This window comes from Ctenopharyngodon idella, chromosome 2, assembly GCF_019924925.1.
Source record: "Ctenopharyngodon idella isolate HZGC_01 chromosome 2, HZGC01, whole genome shotgun sequence".
NCBI lineage: Eukaryota > Metazoa > Chordata > Actinopteri > Cypriniformes > Xenocyprididae > Ctenopharyngodon > Ctenopharyngodon idella.
In genome coordinates, this window is record NC_067221.1 from 25,441,588 (window position 1) to 25,459,296 (window position 17,709).

At 37.2% G+C, this 17,709-nt stretch overlaps 2 protein-coding genes across 13 annotated transcripts in view; one reads left to right on the forward strand and one right to left on the reverse strand.

The window, feature by feature from the left end:
* med1 (mediator complex subunit 1) overlaps nt 1–17,709 on the forward strand; it is a 633,161-nt gene that overhangs the window by 117,904 nt on the left and 497,548 nt on the right. The gene's annotated exons all lie outside the window — the stretch shown is intronic.
* si:ch211-196c10.15 (uncharacterized) overlaps nt 1–17,709 on the reverse strand; it is a 370,952-nt gene that overhangs the window by 7,713 nt on the left and 345,530 nt on the right. The window lies entirely within an intron of this gene.

A 17,709-nucleotide genomic window follows, 5' to 3' on the forward strand; every position in this document is an offset into this window, starting at 1 on the left:
GAAAATTCTGTCATTTACTTACCCTCAAGTTGTTCCAAACCTGTATGAATTTCTTTCTTCTGCTGAACACAAAAGAAGATATTTTGAAGAATGTCTGTAAGCAAACAGTAGATGGGCCTCAATGATTTCCATTGTATTTTTTCCATACTATGAAAGTTAATGGAGCAAATCAGCTGTTTGGCTACCCATATTCTTCAAAATATCTTCTTATGAATGTGTAATGGACCATTCTTTATAAACTTAGAATATTTTACAATTCTTTATAATTTTGGTCTATACCTATTAGAGATGGAAGACATTTTTCTTGTCTTGAAGCCAAGTGAAGCCTAGTCTTGGAGCCTAGACCATCAGGGTCTGCCGATTTACCATTCTTTAGCTTAGATATAACTTACACCGTTCTTGCTCCCTTAAAAACGTCAACATATTCTCACTCCCAATGCATCTGATACCACCACATGTCCAAGAGTCTGCATATAACTATACAGAGTGCAAATATGGCCTTCAGCGTCTTTATTGCAGTTCGCCCGTTAAGCCCAATGTGTTCAATGTTACCTATAGAGTTGCATCCTTCACATCTCCAAAAAGTCTTTAGTTTTATCATATTTATAAAAGATACATGCGCTGTACCGAGTCTTTCCGAAAACATCAGAGCGCCTGGAGGCGTGCCGTGTGAGCGGAGCTAAAGAGTGATGAGCACACGCAGCTTTTGTGTAGCTATCATCTGCAAGCTATCAATGGTCAGCTAAACAACTGTATTTAAACACACACATTATCCCTGGATAACTTTTGAATCACTATAATGAATATAGCGTATAGTGAATGATGAATAATGAATTTATGAATTCACTATGTTCGTGTTGTTTACATTATATGCACTTAGGTGTCTATTGCCAGCAAAGCAGTTTTACTCACCACCTGCGGTTCCGACTCATGACCGGGATCATTCCCACTGTGACCACTCCATCTTTCGGTTTCAAACGATCTGTAAATCCCGCGTAGAACTGGGCCTTGTTTACGAAACCATAAGCGCCGATCCTGAGGGCTCGAGCAGCCACGGAAAAACACAAGATATTTTCCATTCATTTTAACCAATAAAAAAGTGATTGCAACTATCAGTTTCTATGGTTATTTTAATAACAAATATCGAGAGCGCATCAATGTACAAAACTCTAAGCTCCACTTAACGCTGGGTTCTTTGGGAAGCAAGGTTATCTTTCCCTCACAGCCAAAAACACACTTCTTTGGTGACATTGATGATTTTGTGAAGTGCTGTGATCTGTGCGCTGCCGACGACTTCCGCAAAGCCGAATAGGCACATTTAGGCAGATAAAATGTTTTTATGACAAAAAACAAATTGCAAATTATTGTATTTGCTGCAGGATGTTTTCCAGGATTTAGGAAGTTTAAATTTGAAAGCTTAGTAGCAATTAGGAATGTGCAACAGCGATCAAGTACTCGACCGTGACAGCAACAATCGATCATGTAAACAATGATATATATATATATATATATATATATATATATATATATATATATATATATATATATATATATTTTTTTTTTTTTTTCTCCTGATTGGTTTGCTCTGATTGTTTAGCTTGCCACAGCATGCGCAGTGGTGTAATGTAACGAAGTAATAATACTTCGTTACAGTACTTAAGTATTTTTTGGGAGAATCTGTACTTTACTTGAGTTTTTATATTTCTGTCAACTTTTACTTTTACTCCACTACATTTCCTAAATAAAATGTATACTTTTACTCCGATACATTTTCCCAAAGCATTTTCGTTACTTACTACAAAATAAAGTCGGAAGAACACAGGCTGCAAGCAAGCATGTGCAAAAAAAGTGCTCGCTCAGCCCCGGTTGATTTCATTTTCCAGTTTGCGTCCATTGCTGGAGCGGCTGATAAGAGTGCGCTGTCATTATACAGTACGAGAGCGGCCTCTAGAGGCGAAATAAAAACTCTCACTGATGCCTCGTAGAGTTTGTTTTGACACGTGACATGAGGCTATGCCCTGCACAGAGCGCGACACTTCAAAAACGGATATAAAACGGACAACAAAATGGTATGTTATACAGTGTACACTACAGTACATGTTTTCATATCATTATAAAGTAATTAGTTTGTGGACTAGATGCTGCATTAGTGGAGAACAGTAGTATGTTTGCCGTCGAGGCTGAGAGGATGCTAACATTAGTAGTACCTCAATCGGTTAAAACAATGTGACAAAAACACCAACTGTTTAATGTCACGATTGTTATTCATTTGCATTAGTTTATATCCATTTGTTTGCTGTTATGCTTTCGTTATCCAACGAAGTTGCATATTTAAACTGTATCCTCATCATGCAGCGACAGAAACATAAATTAGAAATGTATTCGATTTCAGTTCTTTTTTTATCAACACTGTAACACATTTTGACTAGATAATCAAGTTTTCTAAAAGAGGCAAATAATGTGTGAAAGTATACATATAATAGACCTATGCTATGCCTTTGTGTGTAAAGATGGTAATTTTTAAGCATGACTGGATTTATATGAAATGGTAACACTTTACAATAAGAGTCCATTTGTAACATTAAATAATGTTAATAAAAGTATTGTTCATTGTTAATTTCAACATTTACATTTTAACATTTTAAAGTTGTTTCTTACATTAGTTATAATGCACTATGAATTAACATGAACGATCAATGTATAATTAACATATTAGTATTTTTATATTGAAAAATTACAATAAACATTTAGCCATTTTTTTTATTCAAAGAAACAAAATGTAAGAAAGAGTTAAAACTGAACACAATCTTGCTGCTCAAACTGTGTATAGAACAATTTTTAATAATATTTTTTTGCTCCTTTTGTATTTTACATTTGCTTGTACTTTTACTTTCAATACTTAAGTACGTTTACTATAAAAAAAAAAAAAATACTTTTCGTACTTGTACAGAAAATATCACATACTTTAAAACTTTTACTCAAGTAACATTCTAAACAGTGACTTTAACTTCTACCAAAGTCATTTTCTGGTAAGATATCTATACTTTTACTCAAGTATGGTTTTCGAGTACTTTATACACCACTGAGCATGCGTCAAAAGACGTGAGAAGAGAGAGAATGGCCTCGAAGTCACATAGTGATGTCTGGCTTTACTTTAACAAGATAGATGAAAATACAGTTCAGTGCAAGCTGTGCAGCGCCAAGCTGTCACACAAATCTACAACAAATACAATGCGCTACCATCTAACATTTGTACATAAAATGTCTGGTGATAACAGAGCGGCAACTCAGGCGAGCATTGCATCATTTGCCGTAAGACCAAAATGCAACGCAGGCGGAACCAAGAAGATAACACAGCTAATCGCTGAAATGAATAAATTATTTTAGAATAATAAAATTAATTATTTAGAATAAATAAAAAATGTAGCCTAATAGAATGTGAATTTGTTGTGCTTTCGTTGGCCGTGTTTTTAAAGTGCAATCGGAGTTACACTTTCGGTCATGCTCACGTTTGCATTCGCGAACTTTTTGCAGATGAAAGTTGTAATAGCTGCATCTGATTAATCTAATATAGGATGCGTTGGGATATCAGCATTTATTAACATGCTGAATGCGCTGCATATCAGTGTTTAGTTTCATGCTCAAATGCAATGTCCGATATTAACGATCTGAGTTATCTGAAATGGTCATATTGCTTTCAGATGTTTCTTATAAAAAAATTAAAAAAAATACTGATGTTATAATAATGCAGCAGTGCTTTTTTCGTCATATTTATTCAATGGCATAATTCGTAAAATTTGTATGGCTTTGAAAACGTGCAGGCAATTTATGGAATCATAATGTAGATGAAAATATACACTGTAAAAAATGATGTGTTGGATTTACTTAAAATACATATGCACCATTTTTGCATCACACTTTTTAAGTAAATCCAACTTGAAGCAAATGTTAGTGTAAAACTAACAAGAAATCCTTTGTTATAGGTACTTAAATATATTTGTTTACTCAACATTCTTTACTTAAAAACACAAGTTGAATTTACCAAGTAATAGCTAGTTGTGTTAACTTAAAATTTAAGCTAATTTACATTTAAAAAAAGACAGTAAATTGAGTTGAACAAACTAAAAATTTAATTAATTTTAGACCTTGAGCTATTGAATAAAACTTACTGTACTGCTCTAGAACATTCAATGTCTTAAAATAAGTACAAAACATACAATAAACACAAAACAGCATTTTACTTCATTTTTGGACAGCATTTCAACAAAAGGTTTTCACACAATTAGTACAATTATTAAAATGAGTACAAAAATAAAGCATTTTAGGTTTTCTGACAGAGATTGCAATACTACTCTGGAAACAGCAACTTAAATAGTCTAAAAACCAAAAATCATGACTGTAGTACTTCTTAAAAAAAAGTGACAGTTTGGCCAAAAGAAAGTTACAGTCTCTAAAGGATCGTCCATGAATCCACCTTTGTGATAATCCTTAGTGTGTGTGCTGTTCCAGTTCCTTTAGGTCACCATGGCTATCCTAAAGAAAAGCATAGCAAATGTGTATTTACTTACAACATTACGTGGTAGTTTCAGATTTTTTTACAGTGGGGAAAAATACAAAATGAGATAGAATGTTTTGAAATAACAAGAAATCACCTTTATATTTAATAAATAAAATAAATGTTAGTTTATCGTTTCATTTTGGTTTTATTTTATATTACTCTAAACAACTATCAAGGGTGGTTGCAGGCAAACAGACGAAGATGAAGAAGAAGGTGCCAACACAAAGCTTTAATAACAATAATCCAAATGACAGGCGAACAGGATGCAACACACTTAACTTAGGGGCTGTTTACACAAAACCGTTTTCAACAAAAAATGGAAAACTTTTTTAGCCATTATGGCCGTTCATTTACACAAAAGCGTTTTGGTGGCCTGAAAACACAAACTTTTGAAAATGGGTTTCAAAAAGTTTTTGAAAACGATACAATTGTCATCTCCATATAAACTGCAAAAACACGAATCTGTGAAAACAGTGATAGCACGCACATGCGTATTACGTATTTAGTCTATCCACCTTACTTTTCAACGCAAAGGTAAGGTGTTTTCTGCGAGTGCTCTGTAAAAGAATGCGTATGTGAAGGCGAGTAGTGACATTGCCAACTACTTGTCTGGCATACATAATACAGTTGTTGTTTTTTTTGCCATTTTTGCGAACCTGTGTGAATGGGGATAGTTTTATTAACACTGTCATCTATAGAAAGAAAAAACTTTACGTTTTTAGTACATCGTTGTCGTGTAAATATACCCTTAAACGTGACCGGACAAACACTGAGTGAACAAGAGCAACTTAAATATGTAATGGTGATGAACTAAATGATGAATTGTCCATGGTAACAGATGAGTGCCGAGAAACTAAGACAAAGGAGACGTGACGAATGAAAACAAACTAAAAAGTTCGTGAAAACTGAACATAACTGTGGCAACAACAGGCTAGTAGGACTGTAAAATGTATTAATGTGTATAACAGTACTGTATAGGGCTTATGTCTCTCTTAGCTGATGATCTGAATCAGGGGTGTTAAATAAGGGAGGCATGCAAAAATGTGCAGAGCAGGGAGTCCCCAAGACCAGGTTTAAATACTACTGCCTTATGTACAGCGTTCAATGTATTCCAGACACTCACCTGGTAATGCCTGATGAGATTATCAGCATTGTCAGAGATGTACACCATTAAACACTGAATCAACTTCTCTGTGTGTTTCCACAGACAGCATTGGACTGAAAAGTACAAGTACATGAAACAAAAAAGTTGATTTTCATGGTCCTTACACAAGCTTTTATACTGTATCTTAACTGACTGAGAAAAATATGATGCCTTTAAAAGCAGACAAATCACCCAAAATGCAGAAAATATGCCAGGTTCACCTTTTATTTTGGCAAAGCCAAATTAATAGTCAAGTGTGAAATTAACAAAATTGTATACCTCCAAAAACAGGATGCACCATATCCTTCTATTGTTGCACCACAAATGTTCACACTGGAAAGACAGATGGAGAAAAACAACAGTATTAAACAACATAAAAAATGATTAAGCTAGCTTTTTCAATTTTTATTATGTATTATTTTTGGAGCTGTGTAAAAACTCAGTGCATTAATGCATATGCATTAGTGTAAACTCGATACTTTTACCTTAAGCAGACTTCGTGAATACGAACACTGCATAAGCACTCAATACGTTCGATGGAAGCACGCACATTTATAAATATATATAACTTTATATAATCGCATGCAAACCGGCTTCCTGAATCACGTGCAAAACTCGATATAGAAATAGTTGCAAAGTATTCATAAGTAACATGTTTCTGATTGTTGAATAATTCATATCAATTAAAAATACAAGTTTACGACACACTTATATTTATTTTGTTAATATAAAGCGAAGCTTTAGCTTACCTCCTTTCACCATCGTCACCACATTGCGCTTCAGAAAACCTTGCGTTGTGATTCCAGTTTACGAATACACCCCACTAACACAATGAAGGAGTGTTAATGAATGTTAAAAAAGTCAAAATCTAATGTTTTACTTTGTTATTACAAAGCTAAGCTTTAGCTTACCTCTTATCTCCGTCTTCACCACATCGAACTTCAGAAAATGTTGTGTTGCGCTTCCGGTTAAGGAATACACCTCACTAACACAATAAACGAGTGTTTATGAATGTTTAAATAGTCAAACTCTAATATTTTATTTAGTTTTCTTTAAAGACAGCTTACCTGACAGAGTACTCGCTGTCTTCACCACATCACGCTTCAAAATGGCTCCAGCTCGCTCATTGGCTGGATAGAATATTTGCATATCACGCAGCTCACAAATACGTAAAATGCTATGTTAGGTTTACTTAATTTTAACCAAGTTTTAATGCTAGTTGATGTTACTTACGTTTTTTCATTTACTTTACGAATACACTTATGTTCACCTTTTAATTTACATTTTTGTGTTGCATACACTAGAAAATGTTAAGTAGAGCTTGAAATGTTATGAATATATATATTTTTGAGTTTATTCTATTTATCTTGATAAGTAATAGACATAGCATTATAATGAGAACTTTATAGAAATCTATAAGAAAAACCGTCCTTGTCCGTGTTTCAGTGCGCTGTCATGAAAGCGCATCACGGCAGAAGCTCTCTCACTTTCCCCCTCTCTCTCTTTCTCTCTCACTCTCTCAATCTCGCTATAGCGCGTAACTTAAAGTTCACTGGCATTTGCATCCTTTTGTACAGATACAAGTTGTAATGTTACATCTATGTTATGTATCTAAATTATCTGATTAGTATCATAGGATGTGTCATAGAACGGGCTTCAGTTTATTAGCATAAAGTCACTCTTCACCTCAGGCAGCTATTCATAATACTCATACTGTTCTAATCACGTGTTCATGTTTTCATGTCAGGTTTTCAAGTCATATTTTTATTTTTAACATTCATTTTCATAACAGTCTTCAGATATTTTCATTATCTCCATGACGGCCATGCCCCGCCCCTCGAGTACTTGATTACTTGTTTTTGAAACCTATCGATGATCTAAATGAAAAATTGCCAAAAATGCCCATCCCTAGTAGCAATAGAAATAGCAATACAAGCAAGGTATGCATTTATAAAAATAATAATAATAATAATGTTTAATTTATATAGCGCTTGTCTCAAGCTGAACAGGTCTTGCATTTATGAGTTCCAATATAAGGCAAGTAAAAGAGGCTGAGTAATACAGGATGTAGTCAAACTTAGGAGTGTGGTTCTAAATAAAATTGCAATAAAGAAATAATTACTAAACTGCAATATGGCATGACATCATTAAATATAACATCAATGTGCAAATACAGATGACTAGATGATTAGGATCACACACTACGAAAGCATGCTTCTACCTCACATTCCGTGATGTTGCTTCGTCTTTGCTTTTCAACCCGGAAGAACGAAATTGCTCGGAAAAACGCAAAAATAACCAATTTCTACTTAATGATAAAATTTATGAGTGCTTTTAGTGTTTTCATTGATATGCAGCCTGTACATATCTGCTCATCTCAAAAAATGTGTTTTGGGGTTTCATGACCCTTTAAGGAGCAAGGTAACTGATTCTATACACTCAGAGCCACAGGATCAGGATGCGTGGCTTCCCGACATGCCAGCCAACGTTCCGCTTTGCCGGCCCACCGCCGGTACATCAAAAACGATTGTTTCTCTAGTGCCACTCGTGCGAAGTTTAGAGGCCTGGTTAGCTCTTCCTAACCCATCGTGCTGGCTCATCTGGACAGTCATACTTGGCTATACAATTTTGTTCACCAGGCACCCGCCCAGGTTCAGCAACGTTCTCATTACCTCAGTGGCAGGCAATGCGGCAAATGCTGAATGCGGAAATTGCAGTCCTACTGGCAAAGGATGCAGTAGAGCCTATTCCTCAAGCACTTACTACTTCATACCAAAGAAAGGCGGTGGGTTTGCGACCAATCTTAGACCTGCAACTTTTTAATCAGGCCCTGGACAAGCTCCCGTTCAAGATGTTAATGATATGCATTCACCAACAGGATTGGTTAGCAGTGATAGACCTGAAGGATGCATAGTTCTATGTCTCAACACCGACCGTTTCTTCTTTTTGCTTTCGAGAGTTTGAGAGTCAAGTCACCTTTATTTATATAGCGCTTTTTACAATGTAGATTGTGTCAAAGCAGCTTTACATTGATAACTGGTACATTGTTAGGCTGCACAGCAGCTCTTAAAGAATAGTGTCAATGCAGGCAGATCAAAACACTGTTGAATATCAAATGTCAAGTCAAGTGTCCCCAACTAAGCAAGCCAGAGGCGACAGCGGCAAGGAACCCAAACTCCATCAGGTGACATTAGGTGGCAGACAAGTGGCAAATTGGTGTTAAAATGGAGAAAAAAACCTTGGGAGAAACCAGGCTTAGTCGGGGTGCCAGTTCTCCTCTGGCCAACAGTGCTTTGTTACAATTCAGGTTGCTATCATAAGTCCAATAGGATCGCAACATTAAAAGTATTTATTTCAGTTCCATCCAATTGAGGATCGTATTGAGGATCACGCCGGTATGGACGGTTGTTGAGGAACTGTGTCGTGGCTGTCGTGTCGATGAGGCCCTCACAGTGGATGATCTAGTTGACTCAATCTCTGCTGATACGTCAGGGCTGCGTTGTGGTCGTGTCAAGGTGCAGGTCCTTGGTCTCACCTGGATACGGCCCGGATCCGGTTGACTACGGTGAACCTCGGGATAAACAGAAAGACTAATATTAGCGTAGATGCCATTCTTCTTCTGATGTAACGAGTACATCAGGTGTTATAGGAAGTGTTCCCGGTTCCGGCTGACCTAATTTATGCAGCCTAATAATCCTTTAACGGATTTGAAAATATAAATTGGTAATGTGTTATGTGTATGCCAGGTTAAAGAGATGCGTTTTTAGTCTAGATTTAAACTGACAGAGTGTGTCTGCTTCCCGAACAATGCTAGGAAGATTGTTCCAGAGTTTAGGTGCCAAATAGGAGAAGGATCTACCACCTGCAGTTGATTTTGATATTCTAGGTATTACCAGCTGGCCTGAATTCTGAGATCGCAATAGACGTGAAGGACTATAATGAATTAGGAGCTCACTCAGGTACTGGGGAGCTAAACCATTTAGTGCTTTGTAAGTAATTAGCAAGATTTTAAAATCTATACGATGTTTAACAGGAAGCCAATGCAGTGTTGACAGAACTGGGCTAATATGGTCATACTTCCTGGTTCTAGTAAGAACTCTAGCTGCTGCATTTTGTACAAGCTGTAGTTTATTTATCAGGCGAGCAGAACAACCACCCAGTAGAGCATTACAGTAATCTAGATTATTATCTTTGATAATATCATTAACAATAAGTGATTTTGAAGAAAGGGATCTAATATTTAACAACCCGAGTTTTATCATTTGTTTAGCATTATTATCTCTATTTTTTTATTTTGTTTAACATCACTGCAGTTTAGTACCACTTCAAAGTCTTAGAGGACTTTAGAGGCTCTTGAGTCAGGCATACCAGTACAAGGTCCTCCTTTTCAGGCTGTCCCTGTCACCTTGCTGCTTCACGAAAGTTGCTGAGGCTGCCCTTGCCCTGTTAAGGGAAGTGTGCATTCGCATTCTCAACTATCTCAATGACTAGATGATCCTAGATCACTCTCGAGATTTGTTGTGTGCACAGGGACCTGGTGCTCAGACACCTCAGCTGTTTGGGGCTTCAGGTCAACTGGGAAAAGAGCAAGCTCTCCCCAGTCCAGGGCATCTCTTTTCTTGGGATGGAGTTAATCTCAGTCACTATGACAGCACGTCTCACGAATGAATGCACTCAGTCAATGCTGAACTCCATTAAGACGTTCAAGGGAAAAACAGCAGCTCCACTGAAACACTTTTAGAGGCTCTTGGGGCAGATGGTGTCCTTGGCGGTGGTTACACTGCTCTGGTAGATTCAACTGCCTGAAGTTGCCAGCGATATTGCTAGCCCTGTGGAGGTTTTGACTGTTGATCCGGATGGACAACGCAGTGGCAGTAGCTTATATAAATTGCCAAGGTGGGTTACACTCACAAAGGATGTCACAATTCACCCGCCATCTGCTTCTCTGGAGTCAGCCGCTGTGGGCCACTCACATCCCAGTCAAAATCAATCGTGCAGTAGACCCTCTCTTGCGATGAGTTATACTTCGGGGGAGTGGAGACTCTGAGACTGATTTGAAGTCGATTCAGTGAAGTGCAGGGTAGACCTGTTTGGTTCCCTGGAATCCTCCCATTGCCTGCTGTGGTATTCCCTGACCGAGGTCCCACTCTGCCTGGACACACTAGCACATAGCTGGATGCTGGCCCCTTCCTCAATACTTCACAAGTATGCATTTCCCCCAGTGAGCCTGATTGCACAGACGTTGTGCAAAGTCTTCCTGCAGGAGAGGTTGGAGGGCTGGCTGTCCCCTTCCACCTTAAAAGTATACAGTATCTCACAGAAGTGAGTACACCCCTCACATTTTTGTAAATATTTTATTATATCTTTTCATGTGACAACGCTGAAGAAATTACTCTTTGCTACAGTGTAAAGTAGTGAGTGTACAGCTTGTATAACAGTGTAAATTTGCTGTCCCCTCAAAATAACTCAACACACAGCCATTAATGTCTAAACCGCTGGCCACAAAAGTGAGTACACCCCTAAGTGAAAATGTCCAAATTGGGCCCAATTAGCCATTTTCTCTCCCCTGTGTCATGTGACTCGTTAGTGTTACAAGGTCTCAGGTGTGAATTGGGAGCCGGTGTGTTAAATTTGGTGTTATCGCTCTCACTCTCTCATACTGGTCACTGGAAGTTCATCATGGCACCTCATGGCAAATAACTCTGAGGATCTGAAAAAAAGAATTGTTGCTCTACATAAAGATGGCGTAGGCTATAAGAAGATTGCCAAGACCCTGAAACTGAGCTGCAGCACGGTAGCCAAGACCATACAGCGGTTTAACAGGACAGGTTCCAGGACAGGCCTCACCATGGTCGACCAAAGTCGTTGAGTGCACGTGCTCAGTGTCATATCCAGAGGTTGTGTTTGGGAAATAGACGTATGAGTGCTGCCAGCATTGCTGCAGAGGTTGAAGGGGTGGGGGGTCAGCCTGTCAGTGCTCAGACCATATGCCGCACACTGCATCAAATTGGTCTGTATGGCTGTCGTCCCAGAAGGAGGAGCGACGACAGTGAAGGACGAGAGGGGACCAGGCCTGGACTTCTCTCGTCCTTCACTGTCGTTGCTCCTCCTTTTATGCTTCCGGAGCTCCTCCATGAGAGATACGAGACCGGTGCAACACGTCCTGTATGCTGCAGCGTGTCATCCACACCAATAGGTTGTTTACACATGACGTCATTGCTGCAGCGTGAAATGCGGCTGGAGGGCAGGGAGTGATTTTTCTATATAGGAATCCTATCAAAAACTCAAAATTCGTAAGTTTTGCGTCGTTTATGGTTGTTCAAATCGATCAAACCGATCTTCATGCTTTCGTTTGCAGGTTAGAGAAGCTATTTTATCCCATTGCATGATAATTTGTTGTTTTCACTTAAGTTTTGTAGAATTCCATTTACAATTTGATCTGGTTACCGTGAAAAGTGTCACTCGCTGGGCACGCGCTGCTTCCTCAGCCATCATATGGTAGAAAAATGTCCAAATAAATAAAATTGTTTAACAAAATGACAGAAGTCGATCTATTTCTTTGTTGGAAGGGTGTAAATGTAACTGTAGTTTTAATGTTTTCTTTGTAAATATTCACTTTCCCTGCTGACCACGGAGGAGAATCGGAGGATCACATTCAGCGGACAGACACCGACACGCTGTATTTTTTGTATTTATTTCAACAAATAACAACCAAAATCAAACCCATAGAAGTTTGTGAACAGTTTTGAAGTGGCTGCGTGCAAGTTATACTCATTCACAAGCCGAGTGAGTCATACTCGCAAATGCAATGTTAATTATTACACCAAAACAAAATACAAAACTTTCAAAAACACTCAGCTATGTGATTATTTTATTAAGTGATAGGCAGTGGGTTTAATCAGTGACATTATTACGTTTGCTGTACGTCGTCTTCCCGTCACCTTCTCAACCTGCTTCCCTTAGTGTGTTTTTACACGTAGAAAAGGCAAAAATTGTATTACACCGTCCAGTTTTTCCCTGAACGATGATGTGAGTTCCTGTTGCAATTCTCGATTTAGCATTAATGACATTCAATGGCGACATTTTTCACAATCACAACAGAAAATCAAAATACTGTCCTTAACATCACAAGCAGAAAGGCATCGCGATATAAACAAACCAGACTAACTCATGACAGCAGCTTCACATTCTCTATATCTACCGCCTTGATGGCGGGAAAGTCTTTTAATTCAGTAGAAAAGTCGCTCCTCTTCATAACATAAGGATCGCGTCCAACATACTTTGTGATTTTCTGTTTATACCTTTCTAAACCAGCACAGTACAGACTTTTCTCCATCTCTTCCATTCTAATTTTCACTGCTTGCCCTCCACCAGAATTTTGTGCGTCACCAGAACCACGTGATTGCAAACAACCTATTGTAAAAACCAACTGTAAAAAATGATTTAGCGTTTGTTCTTTAAATGGAATTGAATACCTTGAGTTCACCTTAAAATAAAAATGAGACTGATTGCAAATAAAAGAGCTCTGATTTGGCAACGTTATGGGGACTGACAGTAAACCACTGAGCTTGAGTTGAGATGCAGATAAAAATTAACTTTTATTATCATTCATAATGTCTAAATATAAATTAATAAATATTAAAAATATGTATTTGGGAGTGGATATGACTAATAAGCCAATAAGTGCTTCTCTCCAGCCATCTACTACAGTGGTAATTTGTCTTTTTTATTTTTAAGTAAGTGTTTGCTTTCCTGCATTGTGAAACATTTAGTTTTATAAATGGGGACAACCTATGAAGGATGAACAAATAATGTTTTGGTCATCACATTAAAAATAACATTCAAATTGGGTAATATTTAAAGCTTTAAAGTGCTAGGAAAAGTTGTGCTAGGAAAAGTTGTGTGACGCACCATTTCTGCAAAGAGTTATTTCTGTTTAGTGTAAAATGGACATGCAAGGTTATTCTATATAAATGTAAGCAAAAAATATGGTGTAAATAAATCAATGTGTTTTAAAACTGCAGGATATACACAAATCTTTGCATTAATCCACAAAGTAGGCATAGCCTGTCTTTGTTTGGGATTTGAACCCGTGTGATTGTTATCGTTGCCCAACTCTCTACTGCTCGACTATGAATTAACCGCGGAATGCCCAAGTTTCCTTTTCCATACCAGCGTGTCTGTGCACTTGTGAGTCTCACTTCACTATTATAAAAATAATCAGTGTCTTGCACCTATTTTTTTTTTTTTTTTTTTGACATGCCCATTCTGGTACTGATTTGTGAGATATGGGGCCCTATTTTAACGATCTAAGCACATGGTCTAAAGTGCACAGTGCAGGTGCACTTAGGGTGTGTCCGAATCCACTTTTGCTAGTTTAAGGACGGGAAAAATGGTCGGCGCGCCTGGCACATGGTCTAAAAGGGTTGTCCCTATTCTCTTAACGAGTAATGGGTGTGTTGTGTAATGTGCAATAAACCAATCAGAGTCTCATCTTCCATTCCCTTTAAAAGCCAGTTGTGCTCACAGTTATGAAATTTACAAGCGGAAAAACTGAACGCTTATCTAGTGAGGAAACGGATCTGCTCGTTCGCGAGGTTAAAGCACGTGAGCAGACCATCTACGGGAAAAGCCGGATTCCACCAAAGCATTTTTATCTTTATGCACACAATAATCTTTTGCATTTTAATCCTTTTATTTTTTGGCATGTTTGTGTGCTGCTGCGTGTCCCTGTGTGTGTAATAAGCAGAGTGTACATGCGTTGTCCACCCGCATATAGGTGCATATTACTAATGCGCTCTTTAAATAACAAAACAAATATTGCACCATTGACTTTAGACCAGGTTTCAGTTGGTCAATGGCGCAGTCTATTTCAGATGCCTCAAAATAGTAACGCGCCTGAACACACCTCATTTCAGAGCAACATGCCCATGGGTGCACAAATGGGCTCAAATGCATTTGCTAATTAAATAACATGGCGCAGGACGTGAAAATGATAACTGGGTCTGGCTGAAACTAGCAAAAAACACTCGCGTCGCGCCTGGCGCTGCATTGCGCCAAGTGTATGATAGGGCCCATTATGGTCTAGTGGTGTATTTTTCGTTTATTATATTGCAAGGGGGCTGTGTTCAAATCCTGATCAATACCTATATTTTTTTTTAACACGGCTGCCAGTGATCGTACTGCATTTTGTGAAAAACAGCAAGTTTGTTTCATAGGGAAAACCCAACACCATGTAAAAATTAATAATAAAACTTCCCTTAAATTTTCACTGTAATAATAACTGTTTTTTTTTTTTATTATTCATTCTGAATTATGAACCAATGCGTGATCATACATTATTAACATCTTTGATGCTAATAGTCCCGCATCTTCCACATACACGATTATCTATATTGTGAAATTAAAGCATTCAAAGCAGGCTTGTAGTTCCAGCTCTTCTTCGTTTGTCTGTCTCTTTACAGTCCTTACCACAGGCTTGGCAGATTTAAGTTTTTACATGTAGATCAGGAGAAGATAAACCAGACCATGATCAGTCCTAAAGCTGCTCTATGGATGGAGCGATATGCATCCCTTATTGTGGTGTAGCAGTGGTCTAAAATATTGTATCTGGTGAGGATTGTAGTGTTGTCTGAATTTTTGCAGTTCATAAGAGAGTCCAGGTGTTGTAGCTCTGTGTCTCTGATCTGATCTGATCTGATCAGCCACCTGTTGCAGCATGGCACTCACACATGCTTGCAGAGGAAAGTAACCATTACAAGAATGAATGAGGAAAACTCCTGTGGCAAGTACAAAGGTTTACAGTTAATAAATAGCACTTCTGGATTGGGACAGAATTTTTTTTTTTTTTAATGCTTTTACATCTGTACACCACCTTTCTTTTATGTAAAAATACGTTCCACCGCCACGCGAGTTTCCTGCTGATTGTGCATCATGATCCACTCTGAACAGTTGGAAGCCTTCAGCCAGGTTTCCGTGAAACAGAGAAGCAGAGTTTGAAAAGTCGTTATTTGTTTGAGAGTGGAGTTCGTCCGTTTTGTTGGGGAAGGAGCGGAGATTTGCCAGATGGATACCAGACTCTCTAACCATGCTTGCGTGCCTTGGAGCACTTGAGCAGCGCAGATTTTTAGATAATAAAAGTTTAATTTTTATTTAATTTAATAATTTAGTTTGGTTTTGCATTCTTGAGAAGTAGTTAGGTTTAGGATTAGGTGTTCAATTTTTTTTATAAAAATACAAATATGCAAAATATAATATCTCCTATGCATAATATTACATGTGTAATCAAAATACAATACATCTCTCTTTAGATATAAACAAGTGTGGACACACTAAAGGTGTCTATGCTTATGGTGTCTATACAATGCTGCATAGAGCAATTGGAAAAGGAGCAGTATCATACAACTTGGGAGTGAGAATGATTTAAAAAGGAAATTTCTCCATATTTCAGCTAGACTAACCTTACACATTAGGCATTAGCACTATAAATATTTTTTTTGTGTGTAAGAAAAAAATTCTATTTATGAAATGAAATCGATTGGTATTATGATGTGAAGGTTGCTTGATATTGTGTAAATGCAAATAGCATACAAGAGTCACACACAACATCGTCTTTTTTATTTGAGAGTAAACACTACCGCCTAACAAAATTTTGATAATGAACAATTTTCCTTCCTATTTTTTAGGAAAACCTAGAACACTACAGATGCAGTAAAATAAGGAAATATCAAACATATCCAAGTGGCTTAACACTGTAACAAGTTTCTAAACACTCAAACAGAATAGCATCGCTTTAGACGAATGTTATATACACTAATTAGAGCTCATTCTTTATATGGCCGGGAGGGTAAAAGAAAAAAAGAACAGTAGCATCCTCACTGAAGACATCACCATTATTAGTATCACTTATTTTTATGTCTGTCACTGAAATCATCACAACCAATATTGTGTTTATTCTGATTTTAAATGACCCAGTTTCTAAGGGAACTGTTCATCCTTTACAATTTTTATCCTTTTCATCTCTTCATCCATTTTTTTTTTTTTTTTTTTTTTTTTTTTTTTTACATTTTTTGGGCACCTGACAAGTTCATCTTTCCTGTTCATGTTCTTTTTCACGTCGTTAATGTCATACACACTTGTTTTTGAAGTGACAGGAGAGAAGTCACTTTCTTTAATTTGCATTTTAATTTTATTTTACTACTCTATTAAAATTTAAAATGTGCTTATTTATATAAGATTTAAAAATTTAAATCATTTAAAAAAAGAATTCCAAAGTGGTGATTTTTGGAGGCCCCTAGCATCCTGGTGGGTCTGTATGACTGGCATACTCTGCATTTCCAACACAAGCCGTTTTGTGTTGAACTCTTATTCTGATGTATGTGACTGAAACAGAAGAGAAATGCATCACAGGTTGACCAAACGCATTTCCACCTGTACATGTGAATCAAATATTCAAGTTCTAACTCATTTTATATCCATGTGCATTTTTAATTTATAAACAAAATAAATAAACACAAGAAAACAGATTTAAAAATGGCTATTTCTTTTCAAATAATCAAAGAGTGTATTCTATTTTTCATTTTCAAAACAAAAAATAAATTCACAACTTACATGAACTGAGTTGGTATCTGCTAATTTTTTTATCGGTTTATGTTAAAACCGATAAAAAGTATCTACAATTTTCAATACAAATGCATAAGTACCCAAACAGACCAGTATAGTCTGATTCATAAACAAATGATTCTTTTAAGTTGGTTCTTTTCTGACTCTAAGACCCAACTAACATCTGCAATTCTCCAACTATGATCCTTACAGATTGTTTGTCAAACCATGCTCATATTCACTTCATTTAAAGTTCTTCATTATTGCCCAGATAATATTAATGAGCATTTCAATCTCCAAAACTATTTTCTTATAGCCATTTCCTGATTTGTGCAGCGCAAAAACTTGCAAAAAAAATGCGTTGATTCTGTCTCTCGGGTCTTTCTCATAGTAATGGATGACTATA